Genomic DNA, 12,631 nt, shown 5'->3' with positions numbered 1-12,631 from the left:
ATTTATCATCTCCCCCCTTTCCCCTTTGGTGACCATAAGTTTGTTTTCTATGTCTGTGGGTCTATTTCTGTTTTGTATATAAGTTCATTTGTATCTTTTTTTTTTTTTTTTTTTAGATTCTTCATATAAATGATACCATATGATATTTGTCTTTGTCTGGCTTATTTCACTTAGTATGATAATCTCTAGGTCTATCCATGCTGGACATTAAATTTTTAGAACAAAAAGTTTCCATTACATTTCTTCATAATTTTCTAGTCTGTCATGACTAGAGAGAAGTGAAGTTTAAAATACCACTAAAAGGGACCTGTGTTTTGGTTATTTATTGTAGTGTAATAAACCACTCCAAAACTTAGTAGCTTAAAGCAGCAGTTTGTTATTTGTGGTTCAGTGGGTTGACCAGGCAGTCTGTTTTCATGTCCTGTCAGCTGGTTGCTAGAAAGGCTGTGGTCCTCTGAGGTTTGGATAGGAGCTCAGCTAGCACCCAGTGGCTGCTTAGGTCACCTGAGGTGTCTGGGTTCCAAAATGGAAGAAATAGATGCTGCCCAACCAAATAAGGTCTGGGCCCAGAATTGGCACTGCATCATTTCTGTCCTATTCTAATGGTCTAAGCAGTAATAGGCTCAGCCCAGAGTCAGTGTGGGAAGGGACTCTATCTACAAGGACATGAGTACCTAGAAGTGTGTACACAAAATTTTAGAACCACTGGTCTAAAGGAAAAAGTCTATGAAGAACCTAAAATCTTTATGAGGGGTCAACAAAGGGTTGTACAACCACATCCTCAAGGCCACATTTTACTGACAATGCAGGATTTGATCTTTGCCCTGAGCCATTCCTCCCTCCCACAAGAGCCCAGTTTTTTTTTTGTTTTTTTTTTTTTTTAAGATTTACTATTTATTTATTTATTTATTTTTATATTTTTGGCTGCATCGGGTCTTTTTGGCTGCATTGGTGTTGTGGAACACGGAATCTTCGTTGAGGCATACGGGATCTTTTGTTGCGGTACACGGGTTCTATAGTTGAGCCTTGCGAGCTCAGTAGTTGTGGAGTGCTGGCTCAGTTGCCCCACGGCATGTGGGATCTTAGTTCCGTGACCAGGGATCGAACCCACATGCCCTGCATTGTAAGGCAGATTCTTTACCACCGGACCACCAGGGAATCCCAAGAGCCCTTTTTTTAAATTTGATCATTTCTTGCATATGAAGTACTTCTCGATGACATCCTTGGCCTGAGACTGCTTGCCATAGTCCCTAACCACCACACAACCAACCACTTTACAGGGTTTTCCCTGTCAATTTTACAGAGACCTACCCATTCCCCTAGTTTCTTGTTGTCATCAACCTTAATCAGGTTGATTTGGTGCTCAGCGCAAAGGGCCTCCACCAACTTGACTTACATAGGCTCATCACAGTTGGATGCAAACACACAAAGATGAGCTTGGAGCTTGTCTGAGGCTCTGGCAGCTTCACGAATTCCACATGCTAGGCCATCGTGGATGAGGGCGTCTTACAGCATCTCTTGCAGAGCAGTATTAACATCCATTACACCTCTGGCAGCAGTGCTTTTCTTGGCTATGGTGGTGGCTATGGCAGTGGCTTACGGGTGGAGCTGAATCTTGAATGCACCCGAGCCTCCACCTCTGCCGGACTCTGCCACAGCAGGGAAAGAGCTGCCTGGAGCCATTTCTTACTTTGAGCTTATTTTTTGCTAAGATGTTGAAATGAGCAATGGTTTTATTTTTGAACCCATCAAATCTGACCCCTTTATATTTCCTCTAAATTCTGTTTGAAAAGGAACCAAACAGTGCCTGTTTTAGTTCATCTCACTACATAGGCAGTTAAAATGAATCAGTTGATACTTTCAACTTTCTTCCTTGAATTTTCCTTAGTCAGATCATTGAGTTCATTAGGTACCATTTCCACCTTCCACATCACTGCATGCAATGGTTTGCTAATTGTTCTCACAGTACGTAACTTGGGTCCCTTTTCTTCAGGCACTGATAAATTTCTTCACTTTTTCAAATCTTTATTAGCAATCTCCTCAAAACTCTTCCAGCTTCTGCCCACCACGTGGATCCAAAGCCAGTACATATTTTAGGTTTTTGTTACAGCAGAACCCCACTTCTGGTACCAAATTTTGTTTCAGTTATCTATTGCTGCATAACAAATCACCTCCAAATTTAGTGGCTTAAAACAACAGTGGTGTTTTTGCTCACAATTTTGGGATTTGGTAGGGTTTGATAAGGGCAGCTCACCTTATCTCACAGTCTGTGTGCTGTCAGCTGAGAGAACTTGATTAGGGCTGTAGGATTTATTTTCAAGATAGCTCATTTTCATGCCTGGCAAGTAGGTGCTGTCAGCTGGGCATTTCTTCATTTCCATGTGGGTCTTTCTCATTTCATGTGGCTTTTGGACCTGCTCACAGCATGGCAGCTGGACTCCAAAATGAAGGAGGCAGAAGTTGCCAGCCCTCTTAAAGATTTAGCACAGGATTGGTACAATGTCATTTCTGCCCTTTTTCCTTTGGACAGTCATAGGCCCAATCCAGAATCAAGGAGGTGGCAAAATAGACCCCATCTCTTGGTGGGAGTAGTGACAGAGAATATGTGGCTGTCATGAATCCACTCTACTCTGTTAGGGTTTTTTTTTGACAGTACTGAAAAGGCACTCTTGGCTCAAGTTATGAGATGGTGAAAAGTAATTGTTTATTATTTGAAGTAAGGTTGTAAGCTCTGGAAGAAGGTTAAAAGAAAACTTTTTTTTTTTTTTTTTTCGGTACGCGGGCCTCTCACTGTTGTGGCCTCTCCCGTTGTGGAGCACAGGCTCCGGATGCACAGGCTCAGCGGCATGGCTCACGGGCCTAGCCGCTCCGCGGCATGTGGGATCCTCCCGGACTGGGGCACGAACCCGTGTCCCCTGCATCAGAGGCGGACTCTCAACCACTGCGCCACCAGGGAAGCCCGAAAACTTTTATATATAAAGAGCATTTCAATATCTGTGAAAATTTTAAATGTTATATTTTACTGGTGGAGAAAAGTCATTTTTGGGGGGTAGAATTAATTTTTAAATTCCTTCTCATCCACAGAGAGATCAGCTTGGTGCTTTGTGATCACCTAGAGGGGTGAGATAGGGAGGGTGGGAGGGAGACGCAAGAGGGAGGGGATATGGGGATATATGTATACATATAGCTGATTCACTTTGTTATACAGCAGGAACTAACACACCATTGTAAAGCAATTATACTCCAATAATGATGTTTAAAAAAAATTCCTTCTTATCAGAATAATACTTTTTTTTCATTTAACAAATATTTATTAATTATGAACTCTGTGCCAGGCACTGCACTAGGCATTGGGTAGCCAATATTTATTTATTTATTTACTCTTAAGCACCTTTGGTATCAGGATTTGTATGCGACAGGGATGTCTGAATGCACTTATGTATCTTATTTGGTCTTAACACTGACCTGTTTATTTTTAGTAAAGGTTGCCTTCTGTGTTACCACATGTAGAGAAATTGTCCCCTTCCAAAGATTCCCCATCTTGAAATAAGGACAAAATGCTTTTTAAGAGTTGTGTGCAATGAAAGGGGGACTCTGGATGCTTTGTTGAAGTGATTGTGGTAAAGCAGAGGGTGAATAATGGGATGAAAGGATCCCAAGGTTTTCTATCATTTGGAACTTTTGTGTGCAGCTCTTTCCAGATTGGCAAGAGAGGACAAAACAGACGATGGTTGCCCAAGCTTTTGCTTATTCACCCAAATCATCTATTAGGTAAGCTCATACAGGCTAGTAAATGACTTCCTGAAATTGTTAAGCGCTTACATTAGTAAATTTTTCACTATCCAATTTGGAGCTCTTAGAATCAAATTAATGCTCTATTACAATAGTGATTCAAAAGAGTTTATATACATCTTGTAACTTTAAAATTTGTATAATCTGACTGGTATTAAATCTTTGACCTTTAACTTTAGTTCCTTTTTTAGCTTTGATTTCATGCTTTTGGGTTTCGTTATACGTTATCTTGATAGCACTGATAAGTTGTTAAATATTGAAATAATTTGAGCATGTTTTCTTTAATTTGATTGTTTATAAAAATGTTTGGGGCAACATTGGTTTCCCTCACTTGCTTTTAGTTTTACTCTTCCACAGTAGTTGTCAAGTGTGACTAATAATTTGCTTCCTCTTTCTGTCTCTCCTTTGTTCTTCTTTTTATGTTTTTCTTCTTTTTTCTCCTACTACCCTATGAAGTCTGGTGCAATCACATATTCAGGAATGAGATAATGGGTGGTGTGGATGAGATGATTATTATACATGTATTTATGATTCTGAATGAGGAATCGTTCTAGCTTCTTCTTTTTTTTAAAATTTTTTTTCCAGCCCAGAAGGTCCACCATTCTTTTTTTCTTTTTAAAATTTATTTATTTTAATTAATTTATTTTTGGCTGCATTGGGTCTTCTTTGCTGCGTGCGGGTTTTCTCTAGTTGTGGCAAGCAGGCGCTACTCTTCGTTGTGGTGCACAGGCTTCTTATTGCTGTGGTTTCTCTTGTTGTGGAGCATGAGCTCTAGGTGTGCAGGCTTCAGTAGTTGCAGCATGTGGGCTTAGTAGTTGTGGCTCACGGGCTCTAGAGTGCAGGCTCAGTAGTTGTGACACACGGGCTCAGTTGCTCTGTGGCATGTGGGATCTTACCAGACCAGGGCTCGAACCCCTGTCCCCTGCATTAGCAGGTGGATTCTTAACCACTGGGCCACCAGGGAAGTTCCTAACTTCTCCTTGATACTCTTCAGCGTCAAACTTCCCTGGCATGATATCATTACCAACAGTTTAGAAAATGATGCCTATGCTCTTCGTTGTCAGAAAATATCATCTTCTGTTTCTTTACAAATTAAAGTTCCATTTGTTTTGGGGTGTCTTAGGTACTCATCAACCCATTAAGCAATTAGTGTGAGTGTGAGAACGAGTAAAGCATTCTGGGGACACTTAGGTGAATAGGAAATGGTCACTGTTATTTTTTGCTTCTTATTCTCTAGTCTTCAAATTCTTCCTTCCCAGTCAGATTTGAAAGCTTGGCATGGTTTTCTGAAGGCTTGGATTAGACACCTGTAGAATGTTGGTGGGGGGTGCGGGGGGAGGTTGCTGAGTTATTTTGGTACTCTCCTGTCTTCACAACTGTACTTCACTAGTCTTTAAATAGGACCTTACTTATTTCAGGGTTTATACAGCCTCCTGTAGTCTCACTATTTTGAACTCCAATTGTTAAGAATGTATTTTTGTATGTATTTAAAAATTGTCCTTTATTTCCCTTGGGTAGGTACATAAGTTCCTGATTACCTTCCAGGTATTTTCATAGAATACTCATTTCTGGACTAACTAATTTTAATCCCCTTCAGATTTTCTCATATCCCGCTTTTCACCATAGCTTTAGAAAATTGTCCAAATAGTTACATACATTTACATTCAACAGAATTATTTTTCCACTTGACCTGCCCTCCATAGATACCTAAGCAGCAAAATTCATAAAACCTTTTTAACCACGAACTCTTTAAAAATATAATTCGTTAAATAATTTAATGTAGGACTTGGAAGGGACCTTTGGAATTATGTAATTTAGAGCCCTTCTCTTCTGTTGTTGCATAAGTAATGCACAGGTTTGATACATAGAATTAATATAATCAAAAAAGGGAGGAAGACAGTACTGCATGTAATTGGAGGATACTTTATCTGTTTTATACCTTCAATCTGCCTTGTTTATTGTTTTAATTGCAAAATGCCCTATGGTGCCCTTTCATTTCTTTGTAAATTATATAAAGCCAGTCTTTCAACAAAATCTGCTTATTTGCCCCAATGGGTTTATTTGTTGTGCTTGTGTTATTCTTGATTTTTAACTCTAGTTAACCAAGATCATTTTGAGTCCCAGAACTTGTTTGAACTACCACTTTTTATTTTGGTAGCGTTTACAAGCTATTTCTAGTTCTTCATTTGGGTTGCTTTTAAAAAATATACCCATGAAATCTATAAAGTGCTGATGAATTATATCAAAGATCTAAATAAACGGAGAGACATACTGTGTTCATGGATTAGAAAACTCTCAATATAGTAAAGATGATCTCCCCAATTAATATAAAGGTTTAACACAATTCTTATCAAAATTCTAGGAAAATTTTTGTAGGTGTTGATAAGATTATTCTAAAATTTACATAGAAAGACAGAGTAACTAGAATAGCTAAAACAGTTTTGAGAAAGAACAACAATGTTGGGAGAATCACTCTATCCAGTTTTAAGATATTATGTGGCTACAGCAATCAAGACTATGGTATTGCCAGAGGGATAGACAAATAGATAAATGCAATAGAATAGGGAACTTAGAAGTAGCCTCACACAGGTAGAGCCAGCTGATTTTTGACAAAGCTGCAAGAGTAATACAGTTTGTCTCTTCAACAAATAGTGCTAGAGCAATTGGATATCTATAGACCAAAAAAAAAAAAAAAAGAAAACCCAAAAACCCTAAACCTTAGAATATATCCATAAATTAACTCAAAATAGGTTATCAATTTAAATGTAAAACATAGGGCTTCCCTGGTGACACAGTGGTTGAGAGTCTGCTTGCCGATGCAGGGCACACGGGTTCGTGCCCCCGGTCCGGGAAGATCCCACATGCCGCAGAGCGGTTGGGCCCATGAGCCATGGCCGCTGAGCCTGCGTGTCCGGAGCCTGTGCTCTGCAACGGGAGAGGCCACAGCAGTGAGAGGCCTGCGTACTGCAAAAAAACAAAAAAACAAAAAAACTCAACAGAAACAACCCAAACAGTCTAATTAGAAAATGGGCAAACAACATGAAGACACATTTCACCAAGAAAAGATATACAGATGACAAATGAAAATAAGCACATGTGGACACTCATCATATAATCTAGCATTTGCAATTTGGAGCATTTATCCCAGGGAAATGAAAACTTAGATCCACACTAAAACCTGTGCAAAAATGTTCATAGCAGTTTTATTTGTAACAGCCCGAAGTTGTGAACAACCTCATGTTCATTAAAATGAATGGCTAAATTGTGGAACATCCACATTATGGAATTCAACACAGCAATATAAAGGAACACACTATTGATGCATACAAGAACTTGAATGGATCTCAAGGGCATTAGGTTGAGTGAAAAAAGCCAATCTCAAAAAGTCACATACTGTATGATTCCACTTACAAAGCGTTCTGTAAATGACAGCATGATATGGAGAACAGATTAGTGGCTGTCAGGGGTTAGGGACGGTGAGGAGAATGGTGTTGGGTATGACTAGAAAGGGGTGGCATGAGGGAGCTCTTCATGATGATGGAATTGTTCAGTATCTTGATTGTGGCGGAGGTTACACAAGTCTACTCAAGTGATAAAATGGCATAGAGCTAAACATACACATTGTACAAATGTCAGTTTCTTGGTTTTGGTATTGTATTTATGGTTATATAATATGACATAATGATTAGGGGAAACTGGGCTGCTCTGTAGTATTTTTGCAACTTCCTCTGAGTCAATAATTATTTCAAAATAAACTTATGTACTTTATATATTTTATTCAAAATATATATACATATACCCAGACTTAGCCATGTGTGGTCCACTAGCCCCAAGTTGTTTTTAAAATTAAAATTAACTAAAATAAAATTTTAGTTCCTTGATCACACAAGTCATGTTTCAAATGCTCATGTGGCCACCGTATACTATAGCACAAATATAGAACATTTCCATCGACACAGGAAGTTCAATTGGCACAACTACTTTAGACAAAACAATAATGCCATTTGCCATATGTGTGGGCACCTACACATTTCTTAGTGAACTATCTTAAATTTATAAATCAAAAGGCATTAGTATGTACCAGCAAAATTTAAATAGAAAAAAAATGGATTTAATGTGATGCTTTTAAAAGCTACCATGATCTTTGAGGCTATATCCCATATTTTAATAAGAAAAGGGAATGAAACATTTGCTTCATGTTTGAAATAGGAATAGATTTTTTTCCTTATCTGCCAAGGCAGTTGCACTTTCTTTCCATAATCACAATATAGAATATATAGGCAATGGGCAAAATAGAAGGGGTGGACAGGTAGGGGAAAGAGGTATCAGCAGGAAAAATACTTTAAACGTCCCATATTTTTTGTTATTTTCTGTTTCTTAGTGACCAGTTTAGCAGTGGTAGCTTACTATTGCAGAGGAAGCATGGTTTAGCGACCAGACCTTAAACCAGAATTCTATTTCTGGTTCAAAGTGACCTTGAGGGAAGTGACTCTTCTCATTCTCATAACTAATAAGCAAATTAAGATAAAACTGACTATTGCTCTGGTGGACTATAGGATAAGTTATTCTAAAATTATTGTAATGTTTTAGGCTATGTATAAAACTCTTCACTTACAAGTAGATTAAATACAAAGTTTTGAGGAATTTAGTTATGGCAAGAGTCACATGAAGTAGAAAGAGGAAGTTTGCTTTAGCAGGCATGAACAGTTTTAGTACTCAAGTTTGGGAGTTAAAGTCAAGAAAACTCAGACATAGGGTAAAAGTTTTTCTTATCCTTTCACAGGTTAGTAATTTTGGGAAAACTTTGGGAGAATGGCAGGCAGTTTGCATTTTAGAGATCAGGTTTTGAAGTTTAAAAGTCCAGGGTTTGAATTGCAGCTCTGCCAGTTACTGTCTAAGTTATTTAACTTTAGTTCTCAGTTTTACCATCTATACAATGTGGCTAATTGATGCCTTTTTGTTAGGGTTGTTATGAGAAGGGTATATAATAATACAGAGCTGTAATTACTGATGATAATATTAATTTTATCAAGACATGGAATGGAATGACGGTGGTGTTAAGAGCAAACAAATAGCTTTGTTTACTCTTTTATGAAGATTTATTTTTAGCCACATAATAATGGGGCTTTTTGGGGGGGTACTAATTTTGGCTTTATAACAAATTGGTTGATATTGTGGTTCCTAAAGCTGTTCTTAATTTGTGGCTAAATTGATCAAAATCACTTGATTTAAAGCCAAGAGGGATAAGTCTGTTTTTGTAAAATCTAGCAGACCAAAGTATAAGCAGAAAACTAAGAAAAATAAAAGCACACATTTATGATATTTTATTTCAGTGCAATACCTGTGACATGTTTCTACAGCTATATTCACATAATATCTGAATGAACAACGAAAGGGTTTACTTAATTATAAAGATATATTAAAAATCTACAATGTACAATGTCAAATTATCAGAAAATGTTCCCTATGAATTTTCTTTTTCTTTGCCTGCTAAACTGCTAAAACATTGAAAAAGAGGTCAAGGACCAGAGCCAACATACTTATGTGGATCCTTCCAGCCCTGGTACACTGTAGCAGAGCAGAACAGTTCCAGTTTCAGCCAGTCGTTCACTGGCGTGTGGTCAGTTTGAAGTTTCCTGCTGTACTCCTCTGAACTAGAGAGAAGGAACCAAAAATGCTGACGTCCTCATTTGACTTCATCACTCATGCCTGAGCACATACACCAACACTTCCTGTGCAAAACCTACCCTGACTCTGCAGAGGACACTCTCAGCCCTCAGCTGATCTGGGTGGGGATGCTGCCTTGGGTTGGTGAAGTTTGGAAAGCGTTAGCCCTCGGTTGGATACCTCACACTGTATGAACATGCCATGTCTCGTTACTATACCTTTCATTTCATAGAGGTAAGCTTTCAAAGCTTATAATAACAGTATTCATTGATAGTAAGTGATTGTTACAGGCCAGTTAGTAGCTCTCAAGACCACCACCCTGTGAAAGCAGTATACTGGATGACAGCACGTTTACGAAAGAGCTAATTTAGAAATACAATGCTATGGAAATTGAACTGAAAAAAATCTATCAGAATATCTGAAATGTATATATCTTGTCTCCCTAATATCAGTATGTCCGTATCCATCCTACCTTAACACTCCTGGCCTCAGTTTTCTTATCCATACAAAGGGAGGATTTCTAAATTTCTAAGGCTTTGTGATTTTAGCATGTGTTTCTCCAAGTAGTTTTCTCCATGTTTCCACTTCTTGGTTCATTACATTGATGTTTATTTTATTCTACCTGTCAAAATTTCCTCAAGCACTGTCAAGTACTTTAAGGTAATACACTATTTTCAGTTTGTTATTCTTTCAGAAACACAATAATTTGAAGAAGTGCTGTTGCAAAGTTGTACTGAGTCTAGATATTATAGTTTGATTCTGACTACACCATCTAAATATCACATGAAAGGGAAATTAGAATTTGGGTTATTATGTAAATGTTAAATCCATGTGGTGATAAACCTTAGATGTTTTGAGAAGTCTATGTTATGTGATACATTATCTAAAACATTGACTTTAATTAGTAATTTTCTCTTCAAGCATGGCAGGGATGGAAAATTTGCTCATTGGTGCCTCTCCTTTAAAATCCTGATTTTTTTTTTTTAATGAAGAAGTCATTTGGGATTGCTAGTAACCTGGGAAGGAAACAGAAGGTCCCTTTGCTTGGGGGGAGATGGGTACGGTTTTGCTATTCAGCATTTCTTATGACTTTCTTATGACCATGAAAACATATGCTAAGATTCTTTATGACCTAGTTTTAAAGGATAGTTTGTTATAAATTTAAAGACTCTAACTACAATAAAATCGCAGGTAGTTGGCCCCATCCTTCCCATTTTACCACAGTATTCTAGAGTTCTCTCACCACATTTTGAAATACCTTCGTGGAATTTTGAAATTCGTTACTTGCGTAGTTCTTTGAGGCTGCATCAGTGCTGGAAGAGGAGTTTTGAAACATAGCTGTGCACTTCCCCTTAGTTAGTTCTTTACCATGTTGAACAGAAGATGTGTGCGTGTTTGGTGTCTAAATACAGAATGCCTATAGATTGTACCTACAAGTTGTATATCCAACGAATTCCTCCACAAGCAGCAGATAAGTATGATTAATCAGAAGAATAAAAGGCACTGCTGGATGTTGTTTGAAAGGAATCCTTTATGGGGGGCTGTGAGTATTGTTTTTGCAGTTTCCATTTTTGAAATATCTTAGGTTAAAAACATTTGAAATTTTTGAGTATGCAAAGTATATGAGTAGATGAAGTAACTGGTATTTGTCTCTTTGTTTACTACTAAATTATAAGTAATTTGTCTCATTATTGAAAAATTAGCCTGGCTCTTGTCTAGAATGGTTTCATACTGTGATTTTAGCACAAAGGTACACTTTTTCTTATTTTCACGGCCCAAGTACGATTACTTGAGGTAATGGCACTTCTTCCTGAGGATTCAGACCATAGCAGTGTTCCCTGAGGGCAGTGACAGTGAGCTGTGCCTTCAGTGCAATCACTGTGGACCTTTCTTAGCTGAGCCTTTTTATTATAACCCCATTCCTTCTGTTCCTAGTTTCTATTTCTCCTCCTTCCTTCTGTTTCTAATATGTAAAAGCTACACTTCAAGTTTATTAGAACTTATTTGTGCCCTTAATTTTCTCTCATTCATCAGTTATTTGGGGATAAGATTCCCTCTACTTCTAAAACATCAGCAAGGTACATTGGTAACGCACAAGGTTAAGGATTTCTTGAAATTACATATGATTTATTGGACTCTGAAGTCAGTTGACTTGCCTAGATCCTCCTAGCGTTGTAGCTTTAATGTTCTCATGGTCTTTTTCTATTTAACTGAAAAACAACGTTAGATGAATGTTTTGTTCAGAAAAACATTTTTAAACAGATTTTTGATTTGTAGTAAGGAGAAAGAAAATAAACATTTAGGTGTAACTACTGATAACATTTTGATGTGTTTTTCCTCTTTGTATCTGTTGTTTGGCAAAGCTGAGGTCATAATTTACATGGATTTTTAAAATCATGCGTTCCCCTTCCCACGTAACATTAGACGTTTCACATTACAAAACTTCATAGTAAAAATTCTATAGCTGTATGATATTCTGTTAAAAAGTAGTACTTTAATTTACTTAATATGTCCTTCATTGTTAGATATTTAACATCTTTCAAGATTTTGGATTATAAATAACTGAGAGAACACCACCATTTTTTAAAGACTGTCTTTGCAAGGTGGCTTGGGGAGGAAAAATCCCATTGTGTTTGTATTCTTGATTTAAGATATTAATAATAGCTATACCTTAGAATTTTAAGGACATTAATTAGGATTTTAAACAAACGTGTTAGGTTCCATGTTTGTTTAAACTTACGAATCACACATTTTAAAAACTTTTACTTCTGTGTGGCACGGAGCCTACGTGCTAGCTATTTTTCAAATGTAGATGACATTGCTTTCTTCATAGAGAAAAACTGGAGTGGTTTCTATAGAATATTTGCAAATAGGTGATCACTGAGGAACATTGAAAGAGAACTTCCCTAACTAAGGCAGGTTCTTCTGTGCCACAGGCCTCATGTGAATGGAAAACTAGATCTATGCATACAAGCATGGGCTATGAAAATACTGGTGCTGGGAAAAACACAGATTCATAAGACTTTAGCCAAAGCCTTTGGTTTTTCTTTGTTTCACTAGGTTAGAAATGGCCTGAGATTCTCCCAATAATTCAGTCACAAAAGAAAGAAAAAGCTTGTTGTTTTTCATTCCCATTGTATAGAGGCCCCTATGTCACAGACTTGCACCAACG

At 37.6% G+C, this 12,631-nt stretch overlaps 1 protein-coding gene and 1 pseudogene across 3 annotated transcripts in view; one reads left to right on the top strand and one right to left on the bottom strand.

Moving 5' to 3' along the window:
• FGD4 (FYVE, RhoGEF and PH domain containing 4) overlaps nucleotides 1–12,631 on the top strand; it is a 211,163-nt gene that overhangs the window by 56,630 nt on the left and 141,902 nt on the right. The window lies entirely within an intron of this gene.
• LOC309812621 (small ribosomal subunit protein eS12-like) lies at nucleotides 930–1,551 on the bottom strand (annotated as a pseudogene). The gene has a single exon. The product of its transcript is annotated as a small ribosomal subunit protein eS12-like (transcript).

This window comes from Mesoplodon mirus (assembly GCF_964341445.2).
Source record: "Mesoplodon mirus genome assembly, chromosome: 11".
Classification (NCBI taxonomy): Eukaryota; Metazoa; Chordata; class Mammalia; order Artiodactyla; family Ziphiidae; genus Mesoplodon; species Mesoplodon mirus.
The sequence above is the reverse complement of the archived record's forward strand: the minus strand, read 5'-3'. Positions and strand labels throughout refer to the sequence as shown.